Source organism: Bufo bufo, chromosome 3, assembly GCF_905171765.1.
Source record: "Bufo bufo chromosome 3, aBufBuf1.1, whole genome shotgun sequence".
Lineage (NCBI taxonomy): Eukaryota > Metazoa > Chordata > Amphibia > Anura > Bufonidae > Bufo > Bufo bufo.
This window is the reverse complement of record NC_053391.1, coordinates 610681241-610708991: the sequence shown is the minus strand read 5'-3', so window position 1 is coordinate 610708991 and position 27751 is coordinate 610681241. Positions and strand designations below refer to the sequence as shown.

The following is a 27751-nucleotide window of genomic DNA, read 5'->3' as shown; positions in this document are numbered from 1 at the left end:
GAGCTACATTCTATGTCCTGTTTAAGAACCTGTACACACCTAGTGTAGTCGTGCTGCACTGACATATGGCGATTGTGGCTTTACATGCAGTTTTACCTATGGAAATCTATGATGAAAAGCGGCAACAAAATTATATTTTTAACATGAAGAGATTCATTTAAAAAACATTTGATTTTCAAATAATCTGAGTGGTTTACATCTGATAAAAAACACTGGGAATTTTTTTTTATTGATTAAAAACGCATAAAGGGGTTGTCTCATCTAAGATATTGGTGGCATATCACTAGGATATACCACCAATCTCAGGTGTGGGTCCCACCTCTGAGACCAGCACCTATCTCCAGACCAGGACACTCGAAGTAAACGGAGAGCAGCCACGCATGTGCGGCCTCCCTCCTTTTATTTTAATGGGACTGCCAAAAGTAGCTGAGCTTTGGCTCTGCCATCACTGGCAGTCACATAGAAGCAAATGGTGCAGTGGCAGCGCTTGCGCAGTGTCTTCTACATTCATTTCTATGGGACTCCTGGCTTGGCTATTCTTGGATCAAATTCACTATACAATGTACGGCGCTGTCCTTGAAAAGCTGCTGGGAGCAGCTCACTGAAGCTCGGGTGAGTGCAGCGGTTCCCTGCTACAGCGGATTACTGGGGATTCCGGGACTTGGACCACCGCTGATATGATAATCATGACCTATCCTGAGGATCATCATTATCCTTTCCAGTAAAATCTCTTTAAAAAACAGGAGGAGTAAAGGTGGCCTTACAAATTCAATAGTGGTAGGCTGAACAATAATGCCGTTCGCAGTAATTAAGACCTTTAGATGCAGTGATCAAGTGATCGTGCTTATGGGATTCTTATCAGAATCCACTGCAGCCAATGACGATGCCGGTAATTGATTTCAATGCGCTGGGTCTCGCTGAAGAGACCCAGGGTTTTGAAGCTGCAATTATTTTGGCCACCAGGTCAACATAGGAAATTAGCAATTCTCTGTAATAAATGTAATTAAAAAATCCATGATTATTTGGAATAATAAAAAAAAAAAAAATTAAATGGATTTTGTACTCTCAAATACAAATTTCAAAATCATAACAAAAAGCAAAAAAAAAATAATAATTATGTATAAAAAAATTATATATAAAAGTTTAAAGTGTCTAAGTGAATGGAAAAATAAAATACAGCTATGTGAATGGAAAAATAAAAATAGGTTATGGTTCCAGGAAGATAGGGAAGTAAAATGAAAACGCTAAAACGAATAAACCTTTGGTATCCTAAGGGTTAACGGAACCGGTCACCTGGAAAACACATATTAAACCAACCACAGTACATTAAAGTATCCCCCAGTGTGTTGCTAATAATGATTTTCTTTCCTCATAATTGTTAAAATCGCAGTTTTAATGTCTGTTGGCGCCTTCTCCAAGTCAGGCTTGAAGTCAAGGGGGCAGCGGCAGCCTTGCTCCGAGGCACGAAAACCCCGTCCCTTACCCCTCCTCTCTACAGTGTGATTGATATCTTGGCGTGATGCCGGGACCACGCTCTTCTCGCGCATGCGCCGTGCGCTGCCTGTTACGGCGCGATCCCGGCTTAGGCTCCCTCACTGCCTTCATTTTGCAGACTGCGCCGTTCAGTTCCATCGTACTCGCGCCCGGCCGTCGCTTCTAGTCTTTAGCGTGAGCGTGATCACTGGCTTCAGGCGCTGGAGAACGCAAGCCAGTGATCACACTCACGCTAAAGACGAGAAGCGATGGCAGGGCGCGAGCACGATGTAACTGAACGCCGCATGCGCAGTCTGCAAAATGAAGGCGGTGAGTGAGGGAGCCGGAATCGCGCTGTAACAGGCAGCGCACGGTGCATGCGCGAGAAGAGCGTGGTCCCGGCAAGATGTCCATCACACTGTAGAGAGGAGGGGTGAGGGGCGGGGTTATCGTCCCTTGAAGCTAGGAGGCCGCTGCCCCCTTGACTCCAAGCCTGACTTGGAGAAGGCACCAACAGACATTAAAACTGCAAATTTTAACAAATATGAGGAGACAGAATGAGGAAAGAAAATCATGATTAGCAACACACTGGGGGATACTTTAAGGTACTGTGGTTGGTTTAATATGTGTTTTCCAGGTGACAGGTTCCCTTTAGGAGAGAGGTCTGGCTGACTCCACAGTCCTGGACAGGGCAATCCCTTGTTTACATGAGTCTCATCAGTCTAAAAACCTGCTGCCTCGTCAATGAGTCAGCAAGTGACTAATATCAGGGATACTGTCCCATCTATGTGCCTGCAACAATGCTGAATCCACAGAGACCAGATCATGAGGCATCATGGCACCCTGGAGAAGCAGGGGCAGACAAGCTGTGCCGATCAGGCTCGTAACTCTACCAACTGAGGATGAAAATGCTACTTTGCACTGTCAAAATGGTAATCTGCAGTAGATTTTGCTGTCAATCCACGGAAATATCCATTACATGTATATAATACATGTAATATAATACTTAGAAAAGGGGGAGTAGAAGGGAGGGGCTGTGGCCAGGACCTGAGGGGTTAATTGCGTCGGATCACGGCACGCAGTAATAGAGGCCAGGTATGGGATATGGCCGGCACATGCAGGCTACGTTTGTATTCAGGCATATTAACTATATTAATTGGTGGCGCAGTGGCCACAGTCCCTCCCCTCCTCCTCCCTGTTCTCATTGGTGGCGCAGTGGCCACAGTCCCTCCCCTCCTCCTCCTAGTCTGTTCTCATTGGTGGCGCAGTGGCCACAGTCCCTCCCCTCCTCCTCCTAGTCTGTTCTCATTGGTGGTCAGCGGCAGCTGCGCACAGTGGGGAGGGAGGGACTCCCTCCTTCTCCACTGTGCCGGCTCAGGAGAACATGGTGAGTGCTGAGAGCGGCGCATGCCATGTTCTACCGCGATATGGCGATATAAACAAAATCTCTATCGTTGGCCAAATTTATATATTGTTTAAATCGTCCACCCCTAACATGTGGGTTTGTCACAGGTTTTTGTAAGGATTTGCTTCGGATTTCACCCTAAGCAAAGCATTGGATGAAATCTTCAGTGCAGGTGGGCAGCATGAATTCATTCACATGCTCTGGATTTAAGGTCCGCAGATCAATTTTTTCCGCAGTAGGTGGATAGGATTTGTCAAGATCTTACATACATTGCTGCTACGGTAAACGTCACTGATTTTACACCTGCAGTTGGAAATCCACAGATTATCGGCCCTGTCTGAACATAGTCTAAAAGGCCCTTAATATAGAAATTTCGGCAGTTCTCCTTTAAAAATGAAATGTCATCCATATGATAAAGGCCAACTGTGCTGGTTTATTTCAGCAGACAGATAAGTGATAATCTACAGGAAGAAAAAAAAACTGCCGTTTCTTTTCTACTTCCATTTTTAGTAGTGTGACAAAAAAATATGTAAACTGTAGTAACTGAACCAGTCAACGACAAAGCAGTGTATTCATACTAAAATCATTCTATCAATATATATCACTTTTTTTTTGCAGATTTTCCATTTTAATCCATTTATTCCTGTAAGGCAGCAAGGGTTAACAGCCAAACAAAACTGAATATTTATTACGTTGATTCTGCAGTTTACAGAAACACCCCATATGTGGTTGTAAACTGCTCAATGGGCACACGGCAGGGCACAGAAGGGAAGGAGCAACACATGGATTTTTTTGGAGGGCAGTTTTCAATGGGATAATTTTAGGTTGCCATGTTGCCTTTGAAGATCCCCTTAAGCACCCGTAGAGTAGAAACGCTCCCAAAAAATTACCCTATTTTGGAAACGATGGGATAAGGTGACAGTTTTGTTGGTACTTATTTGGGGTACATATGATTTTTGATTGCTCGATATTACACTTTTTGGGAGGCAAGGTAACCACAAAATGACTGTTCTGGCACCATTTTTATTTTTTGTTTTTTCACAGCGTTCACCTGACAGGATAGATCATGCGTTATCTTTTATAGAGCAGATATATTGTTTTTTTTTTTCAGTTTTACACAATAAAAGTATTTTTGAAAAAAAAAAGAATCAGGTCTTTGTGTCTATTTTTTGAAAGATATATTTTTTTAAATTTTTCTGCCGATAGTCTTGTGTAGGGGGCTTGTTTTTTTGCAGGAAGAGTTGACGTTTTTATTGGTACCATTTTTTGACCGTTCAATATTACACTTTTTCGAAGCAAGGTGACCAAAAAAATGGCTATATTGGAACAGTTTATTTTATCTTTTTTACGACGTTCACCTGAGGTGGTAGGTCATGTGACTTTTAAAACTTATTTTACACTTTTTATTTTTGTCCCGATACACTGAACTACACCTACAGCATGCCTGCGAGACCCATCCTGGGAGATAGGCCTCACAGGCTTCCGTGCATGGCCACCATTGGGCCCCCTGTCACAGCAGCACAGGGGCCAATGGAGAGGCAGAGGGAGCCCCCTCCATCTGCGAACCTCGTATATGCTTGATTGTGGCATATAAAGGGGTAATCCGCCGACATCGCAGTTTACAAAGTTGCCGGCAGATACAGCAGGCTACCAACTGTCAATCACAGCTGGGCCGATGCATTGATCGGGCACGCACAGCTCCTGTGCCTGCCCGATCATCATGACGTACTAGTACGTCAATTTGTGGAAAGTCACTTCCCGCTGTGACATACTAGTACGTTGTATGTCGCCAAGGGGTTAAGGCCTCATACACACGACTGTAGTTTTGGTCCACATACAATCCACGCTTTTTGCGGCTTGAATGCAGATCCATTCATGCATCCTTGTTTCGCAGATCCGCAATTTGCGGACAGCAAAACTAATACAGTTCTGTGCATGGGGCCCAACGCTGCTGTGGCACCGCAGTGAACGCTGATTACCAGGCACAAGTAAATTCAAGTACATAGGACTGAGCTTCAATAGTAAGTACATCCAGTACTAAAAGAATGGCGCCGTCAGTCAGTCCATATTTGATTGTAGATCACTGCGATACGGTCAGTTCAGCGGAGCCGACGTCTGCACAGGAAATCCGATAGACACATGGACTGGGTTTCCCAGGCCGATCATGTGCATGAGTCCTAAATGTGAGAATAAATAAATCGCAGACCACCTTGGTTCTGTTCACCTATCGAACTCATTCATCCGAAGGAGGCCAAAAAAGCGTCCATCAAGTCAGTATAGACAATTTTTTATTAATTTCTTTTACTGTATAGAAAAGTAAAGTCCATTTCCCATTTTAGACCTCATGTACACAACTGTATCTGTTCTGTGGTCAGCAAATCCGACAAATTGGGATGCAGTCCATGTTCCGTCTCGTCACCGACCCATTGAAGTCAATAGGTCTGGAAAAAATGCAGATGCAACGACATCTGTATTTGTGGATTGACAATTCGCAGACTGCAAAATACATACGGTCGTGTGCATGAGAGCTTATGCAGAGGTATCCTAGAAAAGAATGTCTACAGAAGACATGCCATGGTGTACATTGGAGGTATACGTCAGGAAATCCTCAGGACATGGACCTCTGACACAGTGAAAGGAGCCAAAGTTAGCAATGACATTTTCTTAAAGGGGTTGTCAGGATTCAGAGGTGAACCCGGGCATATCCCCATTTTCACCCAGGCAGGCCCCCTGATAGTACAATTGGAGCATATCATGCTCTGATGCTCTCCCTTGCCCTTCGTTGGATCATGCAGGGCAAGGGCTCTTTTTCAATCAATACGTTTTGTATTGATTTTTAGACATACGTGATAATCATCAATGAGCGGCAACACAGTCAGCGCTTTACATAGCCACATTGGCAGCGCCAACTCAACCGCATCACTAGTACAGCAGTGAATAGTCAACAGACAACACAAATAAACAAAAGAACATTCAGTACATTCACGAGATAGGTACATACATAAATATTGCCTTGTTCGGCAGGCACATATTAGGTATTTAGGACAGGATTAGTCAGGGGATTGTATTGCAAGCAGGGAGAGACCCCAGGAACTCCACTCCTTCTCAAACGTTGCGGATGAGTGTCCAGCTCTCGCTAACATTTTCTCATGTATGTAAGTGGAATTGAGCTTGTGGGTAATATCCGCCAAGCTGGGGACATTCTGGGATTTCCAGTTTTGTGTGATAGCCAATTTGGTGAAAGGAAAAGATGCCCCAGTAGGTCCAAAGCAAGAGAAAATGTGGTTTTCCATATACCTTGTAACAAAGGACAGGACCATAAAATATGATACATTTGTGCTGGAGGGGCTGTGGTCAGAGAGGCACACTATAAGGATCCCGGGAAAATGTGGCTTAAGCGGTCAGGAGTGTAGTACCACCTTAATGTAGTTTTCATCAGAGATTCATAATGCAAAGCACATCTAAGATTTTTTGAGATAAAGGTGAAGGTCGGGGACCATTGTTCATCTGAGAACGTTAATCCAAGGTCTTTTTCCCAGGTGTGCAGTGGGGTCGTTTTAATAAAAGGATCGTTTGTCGCTGAGCATCATGTACAAAGGACGGAGGCGTGTGCAATATGGCGAGGAAAGTGACCAGAATTTGAACAATTCCTGGTTGCCCATTAGCTTAAACAGGGAGTTAGCTGTGAAGAAGTGTCTAATGCACAAATACTTATAGAAGTCTGTGTTTGGTATCAGGAATTGCTTATGCAGGTGTTCAAAAGAGCAAAGGGTATCTGACACAAACAGCTTTGAAAGAAGGTCTAATCCGCTTGCCACCCAGGGCGAGACCGTGATATTGGGGATAAGAAGGTTAAGCACCGTTATGGGTGTGGAGGGTGGAAAGGGTCCGTACACCTGAGGGCACAATTTGTGAAATTGGGACCAGTTTTCTAGTGCCATGGATACCCGGGACGGGGGGGGGGGGGGGGGGATGGGGGGGTCGGTTGAATGCTGGATGGAGAGCAGCCAATAAAAAGGGACTTGAGGCTGCTTACAGAGGATAGTGTTGCTTCCATATGGACCCATTGTTTAGAGTGGTTGTCCATCCACCATTCTCTCAATTGGGATATTTGCGAGGCCAGAAAGTAATCGTAAATATGCGGGAGGCCCAGCGGTTCGCCAGAATTTTTGCGTATATTTTTGCATCGGTATTCAGAAGCGAGATCGGGCGATATTTCTTTGTATCATCCGAAGGGGGGTCAGTTTTAGGTATGGTGACTATTGTCGCCTCTAACATCTCTTTCGGGGGACAGCTTGTGGTCACTACTTGTTGGAAAATTTGGCATAAATATGGAGAGAGTTCCTTTTGGAATGCTTTGTAGTATGCATTTGAAAACCCGTCTGGGCCGGGGGCTTTGTTATTGGGTAGTTTGTAATGACCCCAAGGATTTCTCGCTCCGTCACAGGGGAGTTTAATTGGACATCGGTGAGACTTGGGAGATCAAGGGAACCTAAAAATTGATCTATAGCTGCCGCTGTTTGAGAAGGTTAATCCGACTGTGGCTTCAGGTTGTAGAGGGCTTCATAGAAGCTTTTAAAGGAATTCGCAATTCCTCGTGGGTCCATTATCTTTTTACCCGACGGTTTCGACGTAATGAAGGGGATCTTAGCTTTGGCGGTTCTTTCCTTCAGTCTACGGGCTAGTAATTTCCCTGACTTGTTATCTTGCGCATAATAGGACGCATGTATTGTTTTTAGGTGCTTCTCATACTTATAGAGGAGACACTCTTAATTGGAGGCGCAGGTTTTGCAATTGGGTTCCTACAGTAACGGAGGGGCTAGTCTTGTTACTGGATTCCAAGGATCTGATCTGTGTAGTCAGCGCAGTTATGCGCTCCCCTCTGTCTTTTTTTGCCCTATGTCCAGATTTGATAAACAAACCCTGCATGAACGCTTTGTGAGCATTCCATAGGGAGAGGGGGTTTGACACAGATCCATCATTTATGCGGAAAAATTCTGCTAATCCCTCTTGCAGTGTTAGCTTGTGTTTGGGGTGTTCCAACAGAAACGTGTTATTGCGCCATGGGGAATAGGGGGGTCTGTTGATAGTTTTGTTAATGGTCAAAGTGATGGGCGCATGATCAGACCATGTGATTAGTTCTATGGAGGAGTATGTGGCATTACGCAAGATGTTTCGGTCAACCAGAAAAATATCTATTCTGGAGTAGGTTTGATGGGCGTTTGAAAAGAACGAGTAGTCTTTTTCTCTATCATGATGGAGCCTCCAGACATCATAGAGGTCTTCTCTCAGTAAAAGGGAGTTGAGACTCTGAGGGTGAACTCTAGCTTTTGATGTCGAGTCCATATGAGGATCTGATACAGAGTTAAAATCTCCCCCCCCAGAGGACCAAGCCTCTCTTAACTGCGTTCACCTTGTTCATTAACTTACGTAAAAAGTGCAGTTGGTGCTTATTTGGGACATATACAAAGACCATAGTGTAAGTCACATTATTTATGGACGCTATCAGGATAATATATCGACCATTTTGGTCTTCTATAGATATGGACAACTGAAACACTACCGAATCTTTGATTGCAACCATCACACCCCTCTGCTTTTTTGTATAATGGGAGTGGAAAACATGGGGGAAATGAACGTTTTTAAGTCTATGGGCATCCTCTTTCAGCAGCTGTGTTTCAGTTGCGCAGATGACATCCCCTCCCAGAGCCCTTGCTTCCTTCCACAGCATAGACCTTTTGAATGGGCTGTTTAGGCCCTTAGTGTTTACAGCAACAACTTTAAAGACCATAGGAAGAAGGATCTACGCTGTGGAGGCGTAACGCACCATTAAGACATAAAACATTGCGAGTAAGGGTTCCCTCTATCAATAAAGCCTGCCAACGGCCTATCCTGTAAGTGTACTAAGTAACATAACATACAAAGAAAACAAAATCTGCATAACTGAGATGAAAAACCTAACAAAGGACAAACAATGTGATGCCGATGATCATTCGGTAGGGCATATACCACGGCTCTTGGGCGGGAAGGACTGCACAGCACTACTATGACAAACAGTACACCTGTTAATCCCATAACCCCTTATCAACGATGGGATTTCCTCTTCTGGGACACTAGTTGCCAGAGTCCAGGAGAGTAGGTGAGCCAGGGCCATGGTCCGGGACCTCCATCGTGATGTTCCAGAAGCTTCTTCCCGGATTCTAGAGAGGTGATAACATGTACGGCTCCCTGATGGTGGATCAGGACCTTAGTCGGGAATCCCCATCTGTATGGGATACTATTGCGTCTGAAAGCAGTAGTAAATGCACTGAGAGATCGAGGTTGTTGAAGGGTGATAGCTGACAGGTCCACAAAGACCTTGATCTGGCAGTACGGGGAGGGCAGTGCGCCCAATTTCCTACATGCCGCCAGTAACGCTTCTTTAATGTGGAAAAAATGGACGCACACCAGGACATCTCTTGGTGACGAGCTAGGAAGATGCTTTGGCCTCATCACCCTGTGTGCTCTATCCAGGGTTAGATCATGTGGAGAGAGATCCGGGATCAGGGCTGTCGAGGCTCTGTAGATAAGGGGAAAAATCATTAGGTGCTATTTCCTCAGGGACCCCCCGGAATTTGAGATTGTTCCGGCGTGATCTGTCCTCTAGGTCAACCACTTTTGCTTTAAGCCGGTCTATTTCCTCTGATAGATCATTGTGGGCATCTATGAGCTGGTTGTGTGAGGTAGCAAAGTCCCCCATCTTGGACTCTATATGATCCACCCTGCCCTCTATGACCACCACCGCTGTTTGGAGTGGACAGACCAAGGAAGTTAAGTCCTTGTGAATGGATTTGCTAAAGAGGACCAGCATGTCCTTTAGTAGATTATTTGATGCAGGCTGATCATTAGTTGGGATCGCCTGAATAGTCAGGGTAGTGTGGTCGCTCACCTCACATATTGGAGTCTCCTCAGCCTGCTGCAGTCGCGGCCGCGCCTGTCCCGCCATGGGCGATTTTGAAGATGCGCTGGAGGATTGGCGCGCTTCTGTGGACTCCCCGCAGGCGTCTCCGGGCCTCATGTGTGCGGTCGGGGATTCTGAAGATGCAGGTGGGAGCAGGCTAGACGTGGCATCCAGTGAGTCTGCAGCTATGTCGCCCAGGGGGTTATTCCGGTCCTCTGGTTTATCGAGGCCTTGCTGGCGGGATGGCGGAGGTGGTGAAGTATCCCCGGGAGGGCCGCCTTTCCCCAGGTAAAAGTCCAGCTTCCCCTGTTTTTTCATAGACCGCTTGCCTCTGGTCATCATCCGGACTGTCTGCGCTCTATCAGCCGTGTTGGAGTGCTTGGTTATGGGGTATATAATCCCGCTGTCGCTGGAGTAGCGCTGGAGCATTCAACTCACGCAGCCATCTTACTCGGCCGGCAAACCACGCCCCCGGCAAGGGTTCTTTTGTTTTCTAATAGCACACTGCCGGGCGGAGGCTTCCCCTCAGCAGTGTATTCGGTGATGGGCGGGCTTTAGCGCTGCCCGGGTGAAAATGGGGGTATGTTCGGGTTCAGCTCTGAACCTGGACAACCCCTTTAACGTTAAGTATGTGGACATGTATACCTACTGTATATATGTAACCTCATGCCTGAGCCTTAGCTACATTCAGACATGGTAGAACAGGGGAGGATTTGTGGTGGAAATTTCGCACTTCAAATCCATGGTAAATTACATATCTGTGTTCCACGGACAGCACACGCACCCATTCTTTTTAATGTGTGTATTCAGACATCAGTGTTTTAGCGTGGTCCGTGGGTCCGTATTTTTAGCACAGATGCATGCTCTATTTTGTCAGTGTTCATGGATCCATCATGCCCATTATAGTCTATGGGTCCGTGAAAACCACAGACGCAACACGGACCCATCCGTGTTTCATGGATCATTAGTAAGAAATGCTTTGAAATTTTTTTTTCAGCTGTTCAGAGTCAGTGAAACACGGATGACACATGGACAGCAGAAAAAAAACTGACACGGACATCTTTACGTAGGCACCATGGACCACCTTTTCACGGATTTAAGTACAGACATGGATGTGTGAATGAGGCTTAACAAAAAGAATCAGAAAATATGAGCATGTTGCGGATTTCACCTTTTGCATTGCATAGGATGCTGACATGGATTTCCAACTGCATCCATGTATGGAGCTATGTTGTGTCCCTACAGATCATCTGCAAAACCGTATGACGTTTGCTATTCTCGCCCCATTTCACCTCTCCCTTCTGCAATGCCAATCTCAGTAAATCTTTGTGTGCCACTAAAGGCTGCCTCGGGGAAGAAGCAGATTTCTCTTGCATTGCTGCTGGGGAGAAAAGCTCTGCCAGACTGCATGACATGTTTAAATCATAGCTTCATACAGAATTCCTATAAGAAAACCTCTGTGTGCCGCTGCCTAAAAACAGAAGGCCAACAGAAGTACCGTATAGGCCCCCAGCAATCTATATGTACTGAATGGGGATTCTTCGCCGCAGATTTTACTGCAGCAAGAACTGCGACAGAAGCTGGGAATGGCTGTGGACCCTCTCCATTGTGAAGAGTAAAATCTTTCTTAAAATCTCATCCACTTTGATGGTACTGTACAAAGCTGAGGATTTGCCGCATGAACATCTATGGGGTATTCAACACGTGTGAACATACCCCAAGGCATTCCAGTTATTAAATGTTCACACACAGTTTTTCCGCACCCAAATTTGCAACGAGAATTGCTTAAAGGGGTTTCTCAGCAAGTGGCATTTATCTAATACACGCTACTTACTAATGTATTGTTATTATCTATATTGTCTCCTTTGCTGGATTCATTTCTCCATCACATTATACACTTCTCGTTTCCATGGTTACGACCAACCTGCAATCCAGCAGTGGTGGTCGTGTTTGCACACTATAGAAAAAAGTGCCAGCCTCTCTGGTGGCCGGGACCATGGGAGCACACATAGGTTAGTGTTTTTTATATGGTATGCCACTGCTATAGGCCACCGCTGCTGGACAGTAGGGCGATCGGAACCATGGAAACCAGCAGCGTATAATGTGATGGAAATTCAGGATTACTAATTTTTCCATGAGCCCATGACCGCCTCCATCCAGGACAGAAACTTTCGTGGAGAGCTCTTAAGGATGGGTTCTTGTAACACTTTCCTCCCGAAGGATAGACATTCATGAGAGTCTAAACCTAACTTGTAGTGACGAAAAAAAGTACATGGAGACTTCCTTGAAGCTGCCTTACAAATTTGCTCTTAAGATAAATTGGCCCTTTCTGCCCATTAAGTAGAAATGCATTTGGTTAAATGAGCAACGAAACCCAAGGGGGGAGTTTCGCCCGCCGAGGAATAGGCCAAAACTATAGCCCCTACTATCCATCTGGCTACGGTTCTAGATGAAACCATATTACCTATGAAAAAAGAGAGACCACTTTGGGCAAAAAAGATGGGTCAGGTTTAATGAGCACTCTATCCTCCAGGATGTTAGTATAGGGAGAAGAGGTTAAAAAGGCAGAAATCTTACCCACTCTCCTAGCTGAGGTGATGGCCACAAAAAAAAAGCAGTTTTAAAAGATAATGTTTTAATAGATAAATCGTGTAGCGGTTCAAAAGGAGGCTCCATCATCCTGGACAAAACTAGATTCAGATCCCATGGGGGAACAGAAGACCTGATTACAGGCTTAATTCTACTGACTGCTTTAAAGAATCTCCTAATCCAAGGATGATTGGCAATGCGGAAATCAAAAAAGGTACTCATCGCAGAGACCTGTACTTTAAGGGTGCTAAGTCTAAGGTTTTTATTAAGACCGTCTTGAAGGAAATCCAGAACCTTAGGCATAGGAGGAGGGCTCAAAGGATCAACCGGGGTCCTAGTGAACCTTAAGAAAGTCTTCCAGACTCTAAAGGTAAATGGTGGCAGATAACCTCTTTGGATAGGCCCCTACGCTCTAAGATTTCCCCTTCAAATACCAGGCTGCCAGATGAAGGTTCTTTACCTCCGGATGAAAGACGGGCCCCTGAAACAGATCCTGCCTGTCCGGAAGAATCCATGGATCTGACAGACAGTTTCCTCAGCCAAGTGAACCAGGTTCTTCTCGGCCAGGTGCAATTAAAACGAGCCTCGTCTGCTCCTGCCTCTGCTTCTGTAAAACCCTCCGGAGAAGTCTTATAGGAGGAAAGGCATACAGAAGCTGATCCGGCCAAGGAAGGGAGAAAGAATGTATCCCTAACTGAAAGTCTCTTGGATTTAGGGAAAAGAAGAGTGTGCATTTTTTGTTTTGCTTGGTTGTGAAAAGGTCTACTTGAGGACGACCCCAAAGCTGAATTATCTGATTGAAGATCTCCTGATTCAAACACCATTCTCCCTGATCCAAATGGCTTCTGCTTAGGTAATCCGCCACCTTGTTTTCTGTTCCTTTTAGATGCACTGCCTTAATAAAAGGAATATAAGGAATGATTAGTGAGAAAATTTCTGTGGTTAAGGACATAAGATGTTCTGATCTTGTCCCTCCTTGTCTGTTTAGGTAGGATACCACTGTAGTGTTGTCTGAGAATATTTTTACTCTGTAATTTGGGCAGGAAAGCTCTTAAGGCTAGCAGAACCACCCTTAATTCCCTCACATTTTGGGAATCCTGGCTTTCTTTTGGACTCCATGCCCTCTGAGGAACCCCCCACTGACAAAATGCCCCCCCACCGGGTCGGACTGGCATCTGTGGTTATGGTTACTTGTTCCTAAAGAATCCATGGGAGGCCCCGAGTCAGAATTGAAGGCTACCAGGTTAAGGACTGTATCACCTGAGGGGTGAGAGGAAGAGGGGCATCCAGCGGGGACAATGCCCCCTGCCATTCTTTTAGGATCTGCCACTGAAGCGAAACAGGGACCAACCTACAGCTGGGTATTGTGGAGGTAATTCTGCCTAGTACCGCCATCCCTTGCCTGATATTTCAATCCTTTGAGGCCATCAGAACTTGCACGTCTTTTCTTAACAGGGTTATCTTGTGCTGAGGGAGGATGCACCGCAGATTCGCAGAATCTAGGAAAAAAAAACAAAAAAAAAACACTTTCTTGGGAGGGGGTCAAGTTCGACTTTTCCCAGTTTATTTGCCATCCGAGATTTACTATAATATCTACACTTCTAGAAGACGAGAGGTTAGAAGATCTATAGATTCTGCCACCACCAGAATATCCAAGTAAGAAATAACAACAATGTCCATTTCCCTTATGTGGGCCATAACCTCTGCCAATAATTTTGTAAAAAGCCTCAGGGCCTGGGATATTCCAAATGGAAGTGCTCTGTATTGTAAATGATGAACCCATCCTTCCAAAGACACCGCTACTCTGAGGTATTTTTGAAAATCGACATGAATTGGGATGTGATAGTAGGCATCCTTTATGTCTATGGTTGCCATTACACAATCTTTGAAAATTATGTTTTATTGCAGACTGTACGGATTCCATTCTGAACTTTTTGTATTTGAGGTACTGATCTAAGTCTCTCAAGTTTAAAAATCATTCTGAAAGATCAGTCTTGCTTGGGTACGAGAAACAGGGACGAATAAAACCCCCTCCATTTCTCAGAGTCTGGAACGGGAATAAATACATTTTTCTTTAAGATAAAAAACATCTTCTTTTAGTGCTAAGTTTTACACTGAGTTTTGAGCTAAATTCTCAACTTTTAGCCTTTCCGGTGGGGGAGAGATATATTCTAGATGAAAACAGTCTTTTATGATACCATTTATCCAGGGGTTTACCGAGATTTTTTTCCCCAAGCCCGAGAAGAAAAAAAAAAAGAGATGGTTACTGTCCCATGGGGGGGAAGACTGTCATTGCTGACCAGACTTGGGGCCTGAAGTGGACTGGGTATTAAAAAGGAACCTTTATCAACTTCCACCTCTGTTTTCTCTCTGTTTTGTTGAAGACTCTCCTGTTTCTGCGAAAAAACTGCTGCTTCCTGGGGGGTTTGGGAATGGGAAAACCTTTCTTATTATCAGAGGCCATATCTAAAAGGTCATCCAAAACTGACCCAAAAAGAAAATCTCCCTGGCACGGGATAGAGCAAAGCTTATTCTTTGAACCTGTGTCACCGGACTACCCCTTAAGCCAAATCACTCTGCTAGCCGAGTTTGGAGAGAGCCGCAAATCTGGCATTTAATCTTAATGCGTCAGCCGAGGCGTCCGAAATAAAGTCCACTGCTTTAAAGATGGTGGGAAACACCCCTAGGAGCTGGTCTCTGGAGGTTTTATTTTGGAATGGATATGGAATTCCTGTAGCAATAATGTTAAGGACCTGGCATTAGAGGTAGTGGCTATATTAGGCTTAAAGGCCTGAGTAGAGGCCTCCCATACTTTAAGGTACAGGTCTGCCCGTCTATCCATCATGTCTTCAAAAGGCAAAGCAGATCTTTTTGAAATTTTTGCAATAGGAGCATCCAGTTTGATGACTCGCCATCATCGAAAGGATATTTTCTCTTAATGTTCTTAGGAATAAAACTTCTTGTCAGGTTTTTTCCCCCTCTTTCTGAATTAAATACTTTATATTTTCGTTTAACAGAAAACTCTGGATTTTTTGTGACCCAGATCACCAAACATTATATCTTGAATGGATTTCTGTTCTCTGGATTCATCCACCTTCATCGTGGCTCTAATAGCTTTGAGCAGAGAATCATTATCCTCAGGGAAAAATAAAGGTCTACCCGTGGATTCTTCATCTGATGAAGAGCTTGAGTTATTTAGGATTTCTCCTTGCTCATTGTCGTCAGAAGATTAGGTATCAGATATGACATTAGAGTGACCCTGCTTGTCCGCAGCTGAGTCACAGAGGCATTTTTTAAACATCAGAAACTTCAGATTTAACCAGGGCTGTGGAGTCGGAGGCAATTTTGGGTACCTGGAGTCGGCAAAAAATGAACCGACTCAGACTCCTACTAGATTTAAATTGGAATAAAAAATAAAAAAAGCAAGTTTAAATGTCTCAATTCACAAAAAATTATAATTAATTACCGTATTTTATGGGGGCATCTGTGGGTGGCACCGTTATGGGGGCATCTGTGGGTGGCACCGTTATGGGGGCATCTGTGGGTGGCACCGTTATGGGGGCATCTGTGGGTGGCACCGTTATGGGGGATCATTGTGGGGGCATCTGTGGATGACACATATATAGCATCTTATCTTATGTGTCATCCACAGATCCCCCCTATAACAGTGTCCCTGTGTAGTGAATGGGGGCCAGCATCCGTTTCTGTAATGGCAGCGGGGCCCGGTGCCTGCTTCATTCATAAAGTGGGCGGAGCAGGCGCGTGACGTAGTGAGCTACGCTACGAGCACCCACCCGGCCTCCTGACTGCCAAGAAGTTAGTAGTAAGTAGTACAGCGCTAGATTTAAGATGATTGGAATACTTTAACAATACCCACAAGTTAGATATGATTACCGTATACTACAGTGAGCGGGGCCCGGTGTAGTAGAATACAGTGACTGCACCGGGCCCCGCTGCCATTACAGAAACAGATGCCGGCCCCCAGCCCCTCCTCCCTCTCAGCCTATTCACCGGACGGTCGCAGCATTCGCCCCCATAAGACGCACTGCTATTTTTCCCCCACTTTTGCGAAAAATACGGTCCTTCTCTACTGTAAGAATAAAAGGCCAATGCATGCAGTGCGTCACGTTACCGCAAAACGAACACGTTAAGTGACCGTGAAGAAGCATGCTTTTCATATGCTTCACTATATGGCACGCAACGCACAGTTAAAGAGCGACTATACCTATACTTTCCATTGTGTTGTGTTCCGCTGTTACAGGGAAGTAAATATGTTTTTTGCAGGACTAGAGACACTTGTATAAGTGAAGGGAATGGATAGTCAATAGTTCAAGACTGAAGCTGTAAACCATTTGAAAAACTGCTGTCATTCAGCTAAGGCTATAAAAACTTGTAAACTCAGATTGTTCGCTTAAACTTTAAACATGACTATGGCATTCTACTAGGGAAATCATGTTTTACAATAAATGCCCCTTCCCCTGCCCCTTCCTGGATCCCCCCACTGCCCGATCTTCAGCAGAAGATCAGCACACAAAATGAGAAGGCAGCAGCTTCCTAGCCAGTAGTTCTGTGGTAATGACAGGTATGTTGCCTTTCTTTCCTTCAAGGAATGTATAAAATACATTTGCATATTAAATACAGAGGAGTCGGAGTTGGGGAGTCGGAGTCGGAAGTACCAAAAACTGAGGAGTCGGAGTCGGACCATTTATCTACCGACTCCACAGCCCTGGATTTAACAATGTCTTTGATATTCTGAAGTAGTGACGGGGATTCCTCCTCTACCACCTTGTTGACGCAATGCTGACATAACAATTTAGCCCAGCAAGGAGCGAGTTTTTTCTTGCACACAGCACACTCTCTTCCTTTAATTTTAGCGGTGGCTTTCCTAGGGCCCTCTTTGGTATTCTAAAATAAAATAATAGAATAAGCCCCATTAGCTACTGAGGGAGGAATAAAAGGTGGGGATTGACCCCCTTACCCCACCAGGAATACCGGTCTGCCATTATGACAATCCTGGACATCAGCGCGCCGACTGCTCTCCTCCTCCATACTTCCAGATAAGGATAGAGCGATGTCCATAGGCACATCCATGGATGCCTGTAGGCTGGCTGGGATCCTTCTGACCGCACGCTGATAAGATTTAAAACCCACATGTTGGGTCCCTGCCGGCATCCCCATGCGGCCCCTTATGGAAGAAGGATGTTTCTCCCTCATTGATGGAAACACTGTCCACTGGAACAATCAACAGCAAAAGAATCCCAGGTGGCACTGCTGATACGTGTTCACACTGGTGCGTGCCTGCACAAGCCTCTCGATACCTCCAAACAAAAACCAACAAGGTGGTGCACAATCCAAAAGATAAAGTCATTAAATCTTGCAAACTGAGATGAAGAAAAAAATAGGCAGCACTCACCAATGGTTTATTTGCTTCTTTATTTCAAGCAGACAAGTGCTTCATGCGGCAAGGTAGCAGTTAGCCAGATTCACATTACCAGTGGCAACTGTCCACCGGAACCACATGCGTTCCAAATACTGGAAGTTGTGTCATGCAACTTCCGGTTCACGCATGGAGCGCGTGCACAGAATAGCTCAGCCCCGGACCTCCCAAAACACCGCCAGGAGTGTCTAGCGTGCTGGCATTACCTCCCAGTAAGACTGGGACTGCCCAGGAACGCCGGCTTCACATGGAACAGTCCGAGACCCAGAAGGATGACCCCAGACTTAGCAGGCGGCTCCTAGTGGAGTCTGACACCGCACCAGGTAATCCCTTAACCTGAAACACATGCGGGGATCCTGCAGCCTAATCTTTAGCTCTCCACTATAGGTCCTAACAGGAACTGGTGCTACAGGGGCAGAGCCCCTCCTTACGAGCTCTCCACGAAAGTTCCTGTTTCCTGTCCTGAATGGAGGCGGTCTCTCAAGGGCGCCGTCATGGGCGTAGGGGAAAAATGAATCCAACCAGCAAAAGAGACAATATGGACAATCACAATACATCAGCAAATGGCATTTATACAAGCCACTTACTAAAGTGAGAGGACTTTAAGAGAAGCATCCATTAATATAAATCCAAATCCACATCACAGTTCATACGATGCGCATTCTTCCAGGTTTCCGCTGCGGATTTCACCCAGTCTATTGCAAAGGCTGAGATCCACAGTGGATGCACATGACTGTTCATTCAGGGGTCACGAGCCCCTCCATCAGCAGCCATGTTCCACTTGGGAGCGCTATCCAGTGAAGAGAGCGGCAAGTGAGACAGGCAAACTACAGCTCCAGTCATCTCTAAGAGGAGTACAGCACTCCCATAGAGATGAATGGAGCAGCAGAACGCATACTGCGGTAGGACCTCCAAATAGTTATTCCTATCCCCCTTTACATTCTGTTCACGTAATGAGTAGCGATGAGAGGCAGGGGCAATATTCGACTTTGCGATATTTCGCGAATATTCATCATATAATAGCGAATTTGAGAATTCGCTATTATTTTCTTGATTACGAAAATCGGCAATGTAATATTCGTGTAAAGCGCGCGCAATACAGGCGTGGGTCACTTTTGCTACATTTTCCAAGCTGCTAGAAGTTTACTGAGACTGGAGAAAATGGTTGGCACGGCAGAACATTAAAAATGGCTTTATAGGCAGATAAGAGTGCTCCAATATATTTGCGATTGCGCTAATCGGCCAATAATGCTGCGCATATTTGGTCGCAATACGTGAAACTTCACATTTTAGCAGGTCTGACTACTTATTACTGATTGGTGCACTAAGTATTGTTGTGAACTTGTGACATCACAGCACTATGTCTGCAGCATGTATGTATGGACAGCAGAACCTATCACACTACCTAACACTGCACTATATCAGGATATAATCTACACTGACTATCTGTATTATATATATATATATATATATATATATATATATAAAAAAGCGAACTAACTATATAATGTAATGAGTGGAAAGCACAGAGCACAGCAATGTCACTGCTCTCTCTCAGATCTGCAAAATACTGCGTACAAGGGCTGCTGGGGAGGTTCTTATATAGTAAGGGGTAGGCAACTTTCCTATTGGTTGCTAGGGATGTTGCTAAGCTCTGACAGACATTACAGCCTTCTCATTGGCCCACAAGCAAGAAGGGAGGTTACTGATGAAAAGAAAATCCAGAATATTCGAAAATACAAATATTCGCGAATTCTCGAAGTGCTGATATTGGCGATTAATATTCGCGCCTAACACTAGTAATGAGCAGAAAAATGTTCCAACCTTCATTTAATAGACCATCACTTAATAAAAGCTGAACAACCCCTTTAAAGCCCCTTCGGTACCCGCTGATCTGAGCGCAGCGTGCATGCGTTCTCAACAGTGAGAGGGCATTAACCTACTGCCAGACCCCTCTGGTGGCTGCGTTATCTCCCAGGAGTACAAAGGATCGGGCATGTTCAAACCCAGCATGCCGGATCCTTCCCCCAACATCTGCTGTACTAGAGATTAGACGGTCAGCCTGCCAGGCCAGAATCAGCAGGTTAGGCCCATAAAGGGGTTTTAAGGTGTTTAAAGAGGACCTTTCACTGGTCCTGACATTACAGTATTAGTACCTGACACTGCAGGGCATTATTAGTAGATGTACCTGCGCAAAAAAAAAAATTCAGATCGGCTACTCCATTGCGGCGCTGTGCGTCCCGTTCTCTTTTGGCGCCCTGTATGCTAATTAGTAACATCGGTACAGGGAGGAGGAGATGGCTGCATTTCTTAGGGGGCGTGTCCTTCTCCCCGGCTGTGAGCTGCCCAACTGTAGCAGAGAGAGTCACAGGGAGAAGGCGAGCTGTTTATTCTCTGGCTGCGACGTTCTCCGCTGTGGCACATGAGAAATACAATAAAACAGGAGCCTGACAGGCGCCCTCCTGAAGTGACTCCCTGGTACCGGTGTGGAGCTTCCCTCCCAGACTGACCGACACCACAGACAGACAGACAGACAGACCATCACAAGAAAGAAAGCAACGAGGCAAAACACAGTAAGCAGCGAGAAGGCGTCCGACAACTGGAGAACACGACAACATCCATATACTACAATAAAATGTCCTGACAGCCCCCCTCCAAAAAGTACCCAAAAGTTGTGTTCACGCTATACTCCGCTATTGTCAGAGACAACCACAAACGGCTCCACTCTCCCCTCATTTACAATGAAAATCTCTCTTTTTTTTTTTTTTAAATCAGACTTCAAACAATACCATGCAGTTAAAAGAGGTGTGGATTGTTTAGATATGTCTAGCCCCTGTGGTATTTTGGTATTTTTCATTGCAGCGGTCATGGATCTAGTGCAACCCTTTAGGTGACTGACAAAAAGCTGCCACTTTCCCAGTGTGTCAGTTTGTTGCTACTTGATATGGCAGCGGTCTTGCAAAAATATATACAGTGTGTGTATGAGTATATATATAATATACCGCTGAATGTGGAATAAGACACCGCACGGCAGCAGCAGGTCATTATAAGTCATGTTTTGTGTATGAGTATATAATATATATATATATATATATTTATTTATTTATTAGCAGAAGGACCCGGCTTCACACGGGTATATTTAATCCATTTAATTTAATGTTTGTGCGTGTCATTAAAAGATATCAACAGTATCCACTACTAGGCCTTATTCACACATACGTGGATTTTCACTGAAAACTCGGCCTGCCGCTGAGTGCACAGCGTCATTGATTGCTATGACGCTGTACTCGACGCTGTACTCGAATGATCTATACGAGTGTATTACTGTACAGCGGCGGCGACACAATGTGCACAGCGTCATAGCAACCAATGACGCCGAACGCTCAGCAGTACGGCAGGCCGGGTTTTCACGGACTGTGGTCCGTGAAAATCCACGTATGTGTGAATGAGGCATAACAGTGACTTCTACAATACCCCACCCCTTTAACAGTGACCTTCACAGTGGCCTGCCCCCTTTGGGCTGTTTCACACGAGCGGATGCCGTGCGTGGCATCCGCTCCGTGAAAGAGTGCCAAGACCCGATGCAGACGGCAGAGGCAAGGAGCATTAACATGACTGATAATGCTCCGTGCCTCTCTGACCTGTGATTTCGTAGTAAAGAGATCACAGAGAGGCACGGAGCATTATCAGTCAGGTTAATGCTCCTTGCCTCTGCAGGCTGCATCGGGTCTTGGCACTCTTTCACGGAGCGGATGCCACGCACGGCATCCGCTCGTGTGAAACAGCCCTTAACAGTAACATCCACAGCGCCATGCCCTTTAACAGTGACCTCCACAGTACCCCATCTCCTTAACAGTGATTTCCAAAACACCACATCCCCTTAACAGTGGCCTCTACATCTATCTGCCCTTTAACACTGACCTCCATAGCGGACTGTCCCCTTAACTGTGACCTCCACAGCAGCCTGCCCCTAGGGTAGCCAGAGTTCCAGTTCTAGGCCGGACAGTCTGGCTTTCAGACCCCCTGTCCTCCGTCCGTCCCAGGACCTGGACGGACACAGTGATGTCCTTATTAATAGCTCCCTCTCAGACAGCAGCACTGTGCTGTCTAAGCGTGAGCTGCAGGGAGAAAGTCACCCTCCCTCCCACCCCTGCAGCTGACAGAAGTAGATTTTTACCTTCATTATTTTAATCCCCGTTGGCTAATCAGGTCGGGGGCGTGGCTTAGCGGGACCAGGGGGTGTTTTTTTTTAATCCGTCTTTTGAGGGTGGCCTGAATGGTCACCCTACCTGCCCGGAACTGCCTGCCGGAATCAAACAACGCAAGTGTGAAAGTACCCTTAGGCTCACTTACAGCAGTAAAGAAAAATGGCTGGGTTGTCATGGAAACCAGATGTAAAACTATGTGGAGACTAAGGGCCTGCGAGCTTCTATTGGCTGTTAAGGGTCATGTGATCAGGCTTCTATTGACTAATGCATTTAGGGAATATCTCAGGGACGCTACGTCCTAGAGAGCTGAGACCCGGTCTAAAACCCACACACCTGATGTACCTGTGTGCCAAATTTCGTGATTGTAAATGCGACGGTGCGGATTCCTTTAGCGGACATACATACACACATACACTCAGCTTTATATATTGGACATTTTCGTAAGCATTCTGTATTAAGAATGCTATTATTTTCCATTATAACCATTTTATAAGGGAAAAATAATAAAATCAACAGAACACCTAATCCAAACCTGAACTTCAGTGAAGAAGTCCGGGTTCGGGTCTGGGTACCACATTCAGTTTTTTATCACGCGCGCAAAACACATTAAAACGCTTTGCACTTGGGTGGATAAAACTGAACAACGCAACGCAATCACAGACAAAACTGACTGAAATTGCGTACGCACTCGCGTGGGTTTCCAGCAACGCATCCGGCCCTCACCTGCGACGCTCGTGTGAAAGAGGCCTTAAAGGGCGGGGTGCTGTAGAGGTCACTGTTATGGGGGATACTGTAGATATCTTAACGACACACAGAAACATTAAATTAAATAAATTACCGTAAATATGCCCGTGCAAAGCTGGGTCCTTCTGCTAGTCTAATATACCACTAAATGTGTAATAAGACACCGCACGGCAGCAGCAGGTCATTATAAGGGAACAGGAAGACAAGAGCACAAACAACCAGTGAACTTTACACCGACATCCAACAACAGAGAAGTCTCCATGTCAGGCAGAAAGCAGGAACCGACAGTCCTGACTCCTGACTTCCCTGTACGAGAATGGAGTGAGCCTGTCTACAGCACTCCGTACACCAGGACAATCACACACCAAATGCTGCTGCCCCGGTACACTACTATACCTGTATGGCTGCCCCGGTACACTACTATACCTGTATGGCTGCCCCGGTACACTACTATACCTGTATGGCTGCCCCGGTACACTACTATACCTGTATGGCTGCCCCGGTACACTACTATACCTGTATGGCTGCCCCGGTACACTACTATACCTGTATGGCTGCCCCGGTACACTACTATACCTGTATGGCTGCCCCGGTACACTACTATACCTGTATGGCTGCCCCGGTACACTACTATACCTGTATGGCTGCCCCGGTACACTACTATACCTGTATGGCTGCCCCGGTACACTACTATACCTGTATGGCTGCCCCGGTACACTACTATACCTGTATGGCTGCCCCGGTACACTACTATACCTGTATGGCTGCCCCGGTACACTACTATACCTGTATGGCTGCCCCGGTACACTACTATACCTGTATGGCTGCCCCGGTACACTACTATACCTGTATGGCTGCCCCGGTACACTACTATACCTGTATGGCTGCCCCGGTACACTACTATACCTGTATGGCTGCCCCGGTACACTACTATACCTGTATGGCTGCCCCAGTACACTACTATACCTGTATGGCTGCCCCAGTACACTACTATACCTGTATGGCTGCCCCAGTACACTACTATACCTGTATGGCTGCCCCAGTACACTACTATACCTGTATGGCTGCCCCAGTACACTACTATACCTGTATGGCTGCCCCAGTACACTACTATACCTGTATGACTGAACACTTATGCATTCAAGACAGAACAAAAAAAACGTTTTATGCTGCTGCTTCTGTGCAAAAACACATATCTGTACCAGTACGATAATACACTGCATGCTGCTACACCAGTACATCAGACCAATAACACATCATAAACCAGTGGACCAGTACAATGCTAAACTGTATGCTGCTACACCTGCACAACAATACACTAAAGGCTGCTCCACCAGAAATGTATATTGATACACCAGTACAATAATACACTAAAGGCTGCTCCACCAGTACCATATTGTACAGGTGTAGCAGCATATGCTAATGGTGGAGCAGCCTTTAATGTATTATTGTACAGGTGTAGCAGCATAATACACTAAAGGCTGCTCCACTAGTACTGTATGCTGCTACACCTGAACAATAATCCACTAAAGGCTGCTCCACCAGTACTGTACGCTGCTCCACCAGTACAATAATACACTGAAGGCTGCTCCACCAGTACTGTATGCTGCTACACCGTAAATAATACACTAAAGGCTGCTCCACCAGAAATGTATATTGATACACCTGTACAATAATACACTAAAGGCTGCTCCACCAGTACTATATGCTGCTACACCTGTACAATAATACACTAAAGGCTGCTCCACCAGTACTATATACTGCTACACCTGTACAATATGGTACTGGTGGAGCAGCCTTTAGTGTATTATTGTACTGGTGTATCAATATACATTTCTGGTGGAGCAGCCTTTAGTGTATTATTTACGGTGTAGCAGCGTACAGTACTGGTGGAGCAGCCTTTAGTGTATTATGCTGCTACACCTGTAAATAATATACTAAAGGCTGCTCCACCAGAAATGTATATTGATACACCAGTACAATAATACACTAAAGGCTGCTCCACCAGTACCATATTGTACAGGTGTAGCAGCATATGGTACTGGTGGAGCAGCCTTTAGTGTATTAATAACAGGTGTAGCAGCATAATACACTAAAGGCTGCTCCACCAGTACTGTATGCTGCTACACCTGTAAATACACTAAAGGCTGCTCCACCAGTACTGTATACTGCTACACCTGTACAATAATACACTAAAGGCTGCTCCACCAGTACTGTATGCTGCTACACCTGTAAATACACTAAAGGCTGCTCCATCAGTACCATATGCTGCTACACCTTTAGTGTATTATTGTACAGGTGTAGCAGTATACAGTACTGGTGGAGCAGCCTTTAGTGTATTATTGTACAGGTGTAGCAGCATAATATACACTAAAGGCTGCTCCACCAGTACTGTACGCTGCTCCACCAGTACAATAATACACTAAAGGCTGCTCCACCAGTACTGTATGCTACTACACCTGTAAATACACTAAAGGCTGCTACGCCAGTACTGTGTACTGCTACACCTGTACAATAATACACTAAAGGCTGCTCCACCAGTACTGTATGCTGCTACACCTGTAAATACACTAAAGGCTGCTCCATCAGTACCATATGCTGCTACACCTTTAGTGTATTATTGTACAGGTGTAGCAGCATAATATACACTAAAGGCTGCTCCACCAGTACTGTACGCTGCTCCACCAGTACAATAATACACTAAAGGCTGCTCCACCTGTACTGTATGCTGCTACACCTATACAATAATACAATAAAGGCTGCTCCATCAGTACCATATGCTGCTACACCTTTAGTGTATTATGCTGCTACACCTGTACAATATGGTACAATACACTGAAGGCTGCTCCACCAGTACAATAATACACTGAAGGCTGCTCCACCAGTACAATAATACACTGAAGGCTGCTCCACCAGTACAATAATACACTGAAGGTTGCTCCACCAGTACAATAATACACTGAAGGCTGCTCCACCAGTACTGTAATACACTGAAGGCTGCTCCACCAGTACTGTAATACACTGAAGGCTGCTCCACCAGTACTGTACGCTATGTAACAGTACAGAAAACGAAAGTGTAACAAACTGTCAGCGCAGCAACAAGTGCAGCCACAGGTCCCACTCACCGCGCTGTGCCCCGCACTGCTGTCCGCTCCCGCGCCTGCAGCTCCTACTCACAGCTCCCCCGCAGCTCCATCTCCCCCGTGAGAGCTCCAGTCCACCAGAGGCTAAATGCAGCAGAAACTCAGTCGCTGAGGATGGTGTCGCACACGTCCACTGCGGGTCATGAAGAGGCAGCGGGAGGGGGCGGAGACAAGAGGCGCACAGCGACAACACACAGAGCACTTCTCAGCTTCTAGGAGATCCCGTGACGTCACTGCGCAAGACGCAGAGGGTCCCCCTGACGCTACGTACCGGCTCAGACCCAGCGCTACATAGACTGGGTGTGGCTTCGCTTTTCCCCGCCTCCTTGTCGCCCACTGACCTTTTGGAAGGAGTTTCGGTTGCTAGGAGATCAGAGCGCAGTGGTCCTGAGCGCTTGGAGGAGCGGTCCATGGAGTTCTCCAGGTCTACCAGCCGTCACTGGATGTATTATACAATATCAAACCCTTCAAAGAAATGGTCTCAAGAAGCATTGAACCAGAGGGACAGGAAGCGGAGGCTCTCTGTGACTACTGATCACAGTGGGTGTGCTGAAAGGGACTCTTAACCCCTTCCTGACCGTATTGGGGTTTATGTTTTTCATTCCCTGCCTTCCCATTCCTGGTGCCATTACTTTTATATTTTCTTTTCACATTGCCGTATGAGGGCTTGTTTTTTGCAGGACAAGTTGTACTTTTTAATGGCTCCATTTAATATTGAACAGGATGTAGTGGGGAGCTGGAAATTATTTTCAAATGGTGTGGAATTGGAAAAAACACACAATTCCGCCACAGTTTTATGGGTTTTGTTTTTACCTGGTGTAAAGGGGGAATAATAATCACTAATATTTATACAAATAATAATTAATATTCATAAATAGGAGGAGCCGTCTATTGATGACTCCGCCTATTTATACCTTTATATAAACATACAATATTTTCACTGCACTTTGCCTTACGCCAATCACTAAGCTAGCTGCATGCGCCTTACTAAACTATCGCTAATAACCACACATTACACATATAGTTATATATAAAACACAGTATTTATTAATACCAACAATACACTACGAACGCAATACACTAACAATACAGTACTATAAATACAGCACTAAACTACACTACACGGTTCCCAAATTCCACCCACAAACTAACTATACAATACACTCACACCAATATTAGCAGCCCACCCACTTGGTTCTACTTACTGTCCCTATGGGGTATAACGAGGGTTAACGGTGGCACTGCAGGGGTGTATGCAGGCCACAGACACAAATACAATGATAGGGGTGAGGTGCAGTGGGGGTGATCAAGGTTGGACAGCAATGCAGGGGTTAATACCCTGCAAGTGTACAGTGAGGGGGTGTTTCAGGGGAAACAGGGGTTATTCAGGGGAGTAGGGGTTTGGATATGCTAGGGGTTAACCAGGGGGGGATAATAGTTGGTGGGATCTCAGGGGTGTAAGGGTTAATCAAGGGGATCAGGGCTGTATCGTTGGTGGGATAGCGGTAAGGGTTATGGGCAAGTAGGGGTTAATGATACTCAGCCCTCCAGGGGTAATCGTTGATGGGATAGTGGTAGGAGATCAGGGAATAGAGGGGTTAATTAGGGGTGGTGATACTCAGCACTTCGTTGCAGCATGCTCGTCTTCCAGGGGGACCGCTCCGAATCCTGAGCGCCGATCGTGCTCTCCTATCAAGGGGGGGTCCGGTCGCCTCCTCTGAGCGCCGGTTGCGCTCTCCTTCAGGGGGGGTCCGGTAGGGGTCTCCCTTCTAGTGCCGGGCTGCCGGGCTTTACACCCTGCAGCCTGCACTC

At 45.7% G+C, this 27751-nt stretch overlaps 1 protein-coding gene across 1 annotated transcript in view; it reads right to left on the bottom strand.

Annotated features, from left to right (window-relative positions):
• Positions 1-26159, bottom strand: part of FNDC3A (fibronectin type III domain containing 3A) — a 266349-nt gene extending 240190 nt beyond the window's left edge. Inside the window, exon 1 of the mRNA XM_040426011.1 lies at positions 25922-26159. The gene's annotated coding sequence lies outside the window, so the exon portion shown is untranslated. The remainder of the gene's footprint in view (positions 1-25921) is intronic.
• Between the last annotated feature and the right edge of the window lie 1592 nt (positions 26160-27751).